Source organism: Austrofundulus limnaeus, unplaced genomic scaffold, assembly GCF_001266775.1.
Source record: "Austrofundulus limnaeus strain Quisiro unplaced genomic scaffold, Austrofundulus_limnaeus-1.0 Scaffold231, whole genome shotgun sequence".
NCBI classification, from domain to species: Eukaryota; Metazoa; Chordata; class Actinopteri; order Cyprinodontiformes; family Rivulidae; genus Austrofundulus; species Austrofundulus limnaeus.
The window spans coordinates 511,218-518,029 of NW_013952633.1; the positions used below are offsets into that span (position 1 = coordinate 511,218).

Below are 6,812 nucleotides of genomic sequence, written 5' to 3' on the forward strand. Positions count from 1 at the left end.
CCATATGATTGGCTGATTAGAAATTAAGTGTTAACGAGCAGTTGGACAGGTGTACCTAATAAAGTGGCCGGTGAGTGTAGTGTAGCAATGCTAACAAAGAAGCTAGCTAACAATTAGCGGGTCCTTTTCAACGCTCCGACACACAGGCCATTACGCAGAAACACCGATTGTCGCACAGTCCCGTTATGTTAACAAGATGGAAAGCAAAAAAAAAAATTTGCTCACCTGTTTACTGGCGCCTAGGACGTGCATCGATACGGCGTCTCCAACGACCGGCCTAGTCAGCCGCAGCCTCAACACAGCCTCGCTGTCGACTGTCAGCCGAATGTCGAGGTCACCAGAACTGTAAGAAAAATACGTGTTCAATACGACTGAAGTCAAGATGAAAACATAATTGTTAAATAAAATGATTTGTGGTAGGAATGAAATCATGCACCAGAATTCTGGAACCTGAGTGAGGTTTATTTGACACCAGGCTGACAAGGAAAACCACACTGGCCAAAAGTCAGGAAGTACATCTTTTTATACACGATTCTTCAATGCCTGAGTTCGCCCCCTACTGACCTACGGCTGAATCACAGGCATTCATCCAATAAGCTCAACCTAACGTTATCATAACGGTTCAATTATGTGTTGTTTATGATTCGGAAATGTAACTACTCCATATCAATTAACACATGATAGATCAAACATTATATAAAAAATATTATAAAAAGGAAACCCTAATAATCTAGTGTTGTGCTTTTAACATCAGTATTAATCTGTAATAACTATAAATTTCTACAATAGTTTGACATTATTCTCATAATATTTTGACTTAATTATTGTATTATTATGATTTCATTCTCATAATTAAAAGAAAGGGAAAATGAAACATCTTGTAGCATGTTAATGAGAAACTAGTGCATTGATTCATTATGCAAATACAACCAGAGATTACAGATGTTTTAGGACATACTATAAATACTTACACATGGATTTTTATTTTTGTTTTAACAGCAAAACAGATAAATGACCTTAAGCTTCGAGAGTAGGAACAGAAGTCACTTAGGATCATAAGCTACATTTTTTGAAGATTTTGAGACCCTGAATTGCTTGTAGACATTTGAGACAACTTGACTCATGTCTATGATTGCGTTTAAGTTAGTATTGCTGAAAAACACATTGCCTGAAGATTTAAGAATATTCTGGGAAAATTTGGGTGAGATCAGGAAACTGCACTTTAGGGAGAGGAATTAGGGACATTTCGCAGAGAAGCAAGGTGTTTGGTGATATATGTCATTTTTATTAAATGCCATTCTAGCTCCACTACTTATCCACAGTCACGATTCTAACTGAGGAGGATCAGTCTGCACAGGAGACATCCCTTGTCCATTTGCATTTCGGTTTTGTTTTGTTTTTTTACTGAATAATCTGTCTGTTTTCCTTTTCTACCAGGACTTTCAGCTCTTGTCATATTTTATGTCATGTCCTTTTGAAATTTCTTCTTTGATCTAATAGAACTAGAAAGACTTTGTCTTCAATTCATCATTATTTAATCAACATGAGTTCTACAGGGGACACTTATATTATTGTTCCAAATTGAAAGATCCATTTTTTAAAATTAAAATAACACTGAAGGTTGCATGATGAAGCAAACTCTTGTTAGCAATTGGACTGTCCTGGGTAATATTTTTGTCTTAATTTCTAGTCACACACACTGATGTAATTATTTATCACCACATAGAGGAATGTTTCAGTGTGTCTTGTGAAACTATATTTTTAGACAAAAGTCTTATAAAAAAACTATCTTTTCTATCATTTTAATGGGAGAAGAGCATCCCATCGTGAGGGTACATGGAGAGCTTTTTATAAGAAAACTTAGAAAGCAAAGAGCTCCCCGTGCCTTCTTTATACTATTTATATCTGACCATGATGACACTAATAAGACCTGTTAACAAACGCTATTCTAGCCCGTAGTTACAACCTGTAGAGTCTATTGCACACAGCTCTCTGTGTTATTGGGTTTTGCTGGTTTATTTAGGTCATATTCAGGCATTGATTGAAGCCCATACAAAAATATGATACACAAGAAAATCCTATTCAGGTTATCTATTATAATTAAAAGAAAGGGAAAATGAAACATCTTGTAGCATGTTAATGAGAAACTAGTGCATTGATTCATTATGCAAATCCAACCATAGAAGAAAAATAGAAGTTTTTCTTCTATTTTGCAACTTTTTGAAGTATTATTTTTTATATATTAAAGCTAATTAGTTTAGCACGCATAAGTAACTTTGCAAAGAAACTGTATCTGCATTTATTCAGTCATTTCACTTCAGTGTATATTTTGTTCCAGATTTACAGCTTGTTTTTCTTTTCTTGGTTGTATTAATCAGTTTTTTTCCTTCTGCAACTTCCTGCCTGTGTAAACCTTTTCCATATTTTGTTAAAAACTAAACAGTTCCCTTATATTACTACCTTGGAGTCGTGTCTGTGTATTCCTCATACATTTCACAAAACCTGGCTGGACGATTTTAAAACACTTTTTGTTCTGGCAAAGATTTAGTTGACAACCTTAAAGATAAAGTGTTGGGAATTTCAGCTTTTTTTATCTGGGATCCAGCTCATTTAGTTCAGTTCACCAAAAATAGCTGGGTCTTTTTGGCACTCAAATGGCTCTTCACTTAGTAATTGTGAGGAGGATTTTTTTTTCTTGTGAACTGAGCCAATGATGAGGATCCCTGAAAAGTGCTGGAATATCCACTAATTAAAGAGCTATGGTTTAATCATGTGTCATTTTTGGTATTTTTTTTACATAACATGTAGCAAAAAGTTGTTTTAGTCTTCACTGGTTAGGATTACCAAATGAAGCTATGAATAGTTATAATTTCATAGTGTTTGCAGCACTCTTTTAGCAAGTAAGCATATTCAAATGATATTTTTGTTCTATTTATGGAAAACATGTTTGCAAAACTAAATCAGTGGTGTGACTCTGTGAAATGAATGTTTCATATCTTTAAGAGGAGAGGCCCTTGGTTTTGTATTCATAAACTCATCATCTCGGAGTGAAAGCACTTTGCTCAGAAAGGTTAAGGTTTGATAGGTGTGGTTATGAGGAAAGGAGAAGTCTGGTTGAAATGAGAACTGGTGCGGAAGCAAGAAAGGTTAAAAAGATCATTTAAATGTGAAAGTGCAACCCTAAAAAAACAAGGCTGTACTAATAAAAAAATTGTTTTACTTTGTTGGATAAAGCTCATCTTTTCTGTCATTCCTCCTCTTGTTTTATTTTTACCATGGATATGAGACTCAGACAGCAAGATGAAGCAGTGGTAAGCCTCATAGCAACCACGTCATTTTTAATAAATTTATCTATATTTTGTAACCAAATATTAAGGGGGAAAAACGGCACATTTGACTAATTTTCTTTTAAGTTGCTAATAGCCGGAAAAGGGCAGAGTGCCTTCTCCGGGTCAGGGGGGTCGCCCTGTCTCAAGTGGAGGAGTTTAAGTATCTGGGGATCTTGTTCACGAATGGGGGAAGAACGGAGCGGGAGATCGACAGGCGGATTGGCGCAGCGTCTGCTGTAAAGCGGGCGCTGTACCGGTCCGTCGTGGTGAAGAGAGAGCTGAGTCAGAAAGCGAAGCTCTCGATTTACCGGTCGATCTACGTTCCTACCCTCATCTATGGTCATGAGCTTTGGGTCATGACCGAAAGAACGAGGTCCCGGATACAAGCGGCCGAAATGAGTTTCCTCCGCAGGGTGGCTGGACTCTCCCTTAGAGATAGGGTGAGAAGCTCGGTCATCCGGGAGGGACTCAGAGTAGAGCCGCTGCTCCTCCACGTCGAGAGGAGCCAGTTGAGGTGGCTTGGGCATCTGGTAAGGATGCCTCCTGGACGCCTCCCTGGTGAGGTATTCCGGGCACGTCCCACCGGGAGGAGGCCCCGAGGAAGACCCAGGACACGCTGGAGGGACTATGTCTCTCGGCTGGCCTGGGAACGCCTTGGAGTTCCCCCGGAGGAGCTGGAAGAAGTGGCTGGGGAAAGGGAGGTCTGGGCCTCCCTTCTGAAGCTGCTGCCCCCGCGACCCGACCCCGGATAGGCGGAAGAAAATGGATGGATGGATGGATGGGTTGCTAATAACCTTGCACCTGTCTAGTCGGTTAAACACACAACTACCTGAGTGTAATCCCCACTGCCAACAAAAAGCTTTCTTATCACAACAGCTGCTAACAAGACTTTGAAGAAGAAAGACTGTCTTTTTTTGTGAGCTGGTACAACAGCTGCAAATAGACTGAAAGGCAGGCGATTTGATCCCAGCTTAGACCTGCACCACCTCATACAGCCTTAATATAAAAATGATCTTAAAATGTGAATGTTGAAGTGAACTGTTTTAGGAAAATTCATTAGATTTTTTTTTCAGGAAACTGCATATTTTTCATACAAATATGAGTGTAAAGACAAAAATGAACTATTAATAAATGAAAACATGATATAGAGACAAATATTAACCAAAGTTTTATGTGAAATTTTAAGTTTTTAAATTAGTTATTCTGCATTAAACATCTTAGTCTTTGTGATTTATTAAGAGAAAACAAAATTCTTACCCTCATCTGTATGATAATAACAAACATTCATGCACCAGGGTTGAACAGAACATGAAAGAAAATGCAGCTAATGTCTAAGTAAGACTTTAAAAGCCTCAGAATCCCAGAAGAACTAATGATTGAGTCCATTTTAGCATATTACAACAAAGTCTGACTCCTTGGAAGCCAAAAACAAAGGAATGAAAGGAGTTATGGAATCTTTTCTATAGGTCACTGGGTTTCTTTTTATTGACCTGTCCAGATTTGCATGATCTTGATTATAATCATGAGGGCTCAGACAGAAACAAAGGCAGTGGAACTGTATCAACATATTGAGTGGAGGTGATTATCAGCAGGCGATCACAGTGACACAGTTATTAGCAAACAAAGCATAAGTGTTCTTTATCTCACTCTCTCTTTTTCTGTTTCTCTCTATTCCTCGCTGTGCTTCCATCCAGTTAGATACTGTTTGAATCATCACGTTCCCTGGCATGAGAGTGCTGTGTAATTAACCTATGAGATTTTGGATGTTGCAACGTGCCTGCTGCCTGCCTTGGTGACCCACTCTGGTGGATTATCACTGCCATCTTCTGGCAAAACTAAAATCTTGGGATCAGTTCTGCAAAGTGGGAAAAGAAAATGTGGCAGCAAAAACAATGTTTGAACCTTTTGCAACATCCATTTTTTCCTGAAATTATGGATTATAAAGCTCTTTTGGATTTCAGCTTTCAGGTAATCGTTTTTTTTTTCCCTTTTATATTTTCAGATGTAAATAGAGTGAAAGAAAATCTGTTTTATGACATTTTGAAAAATAACAGGATGTAAACAAGTTTCAAATGAAATGTATACCTGTTTTATTTAATGAGGCATCTCAAGTATCTAAAAACCCTTCATTTGAATACATATCTTCACAAAACAATAAATAATGCACTGATTGCTTTTCCATGTTATTTAGTTTATTTGTGGCTTGTTTATCTTAAAAAAAAAACACATGACTAGATGCTGTTCTTCTAAAATCCCCCTGAATAAACCAAAACTAAGAATAAACTGATGCCATGAACCGATCCTGCCTTTGCAGCAACTGACAGAGAACGTTCTTTGGTGCTTTAGCCTGAAGTGTTTTCTAAAAACAGCGCTTCAGTGAACTGTGTTGGTGTACTGTTTTTCCATCCTTATAATTAAGGGTGCAACTTATCATGGTTATAAAGTACAAAATATTTACACACAAAAATCAAAAGTTGGAGATGTACAAACTTTCCACAAGCATTTATATGCAAATGAGGCTGATGGAGTTCAGTCCTGTGCTTTTTTTTTTTTTACCTGCTTAATTTTTTTCCACAAGAAAAAATTAAAAAGAGATGTTGTAAAGCAAAAATTGTAAGCTTTAAGTTGTTTATTATGTAACTTTGTAGACAAAGATTTCAGGTGTATTGGTGATTATAACTTTTTTTAAGTGTGTGTGTCTAGCAGTAGAATGCTAATGCTAATTACGTATATACTAAAGCAGCATTAAAGGAGGTTTATCTTGGAAGCATGAAGAAAAAAATACTGTAGTTATAGACAAAGTGGTTGTAATTAGGTGCTTCTTCATGAACAGATTTTAAATGAGATGTTGTCCAGATCAGGGCTGGGGCTGGAAAAGAGCCCACTTGTGATGCATTGTCCTCACTTACAAAAGTCAATTTCTCCTATAGAAGTGTGCAACAACATTATTGGGAGAGAAAATTGGGGTCATCTGTTTTGTTCACTCATCAGTGCAGCCTCAGATTGCTGGCTAATCAATCTTGTTGCAGTTGTGTCTTTGCTCAACAAATTTAGCTTATGAAAAATGCCTTCTGAACAGTGAAATATAAGTGTGCCCCTCCAAAAAAAAATTAAAAAATTGCATTTTCTGCCAAAAATGCAGTGTGAATACAGAACGTTGAAATATTTTTTTTGCTGAAAGCTACGGAAGTCAAGCTAAAAATATTAAATAGCAAAACCGTTTAAATTTGAACAGCTAACTTTTGCTGAAAGCAGGAAAACAAAAATGAAAAACAAGTAGAATTAAAGCTCCGCGGAGCCTCAAGCGGCCCTCGCAGCTAGCGCTGCTCCGGCCTATAGCCACCGCGGGGGTACCAGCACCGCCACCCGCCCGCCACCGCCGACGCTCGCTCGCCATCCTCCATGCGATCTGCATGGATGCCTTCGGCTGAGCTCCCTGGCGATGCACCAAAAATCTGGAGCAGATTGGGCCATGTAGAGAGG

The 6,812-nt window shown here is 38.0% G+C and overlaps 1 long non-coding RNA gene across 1 annotated transcript in view; it reads right to left on the reverse strand.

The window, feature by feature from the left end:
* Positions 1–256: 256 nt before the first annotated feature.
* LOC106525521 (uncharacterized) overlaps positions 257–6,812 on the reverse strand; it is a 28,732-nt gene continuing 22,176 nt past the window's right edge. The window contains exon 3 of the long non-coding RNA XR_001311126.1: positions 257–343. This is a non-coding gene — a long non-coding RNA (uncharacterized LOC106525521). The remainder of the gene's footprint in view (positions 344–6,812) is intronic.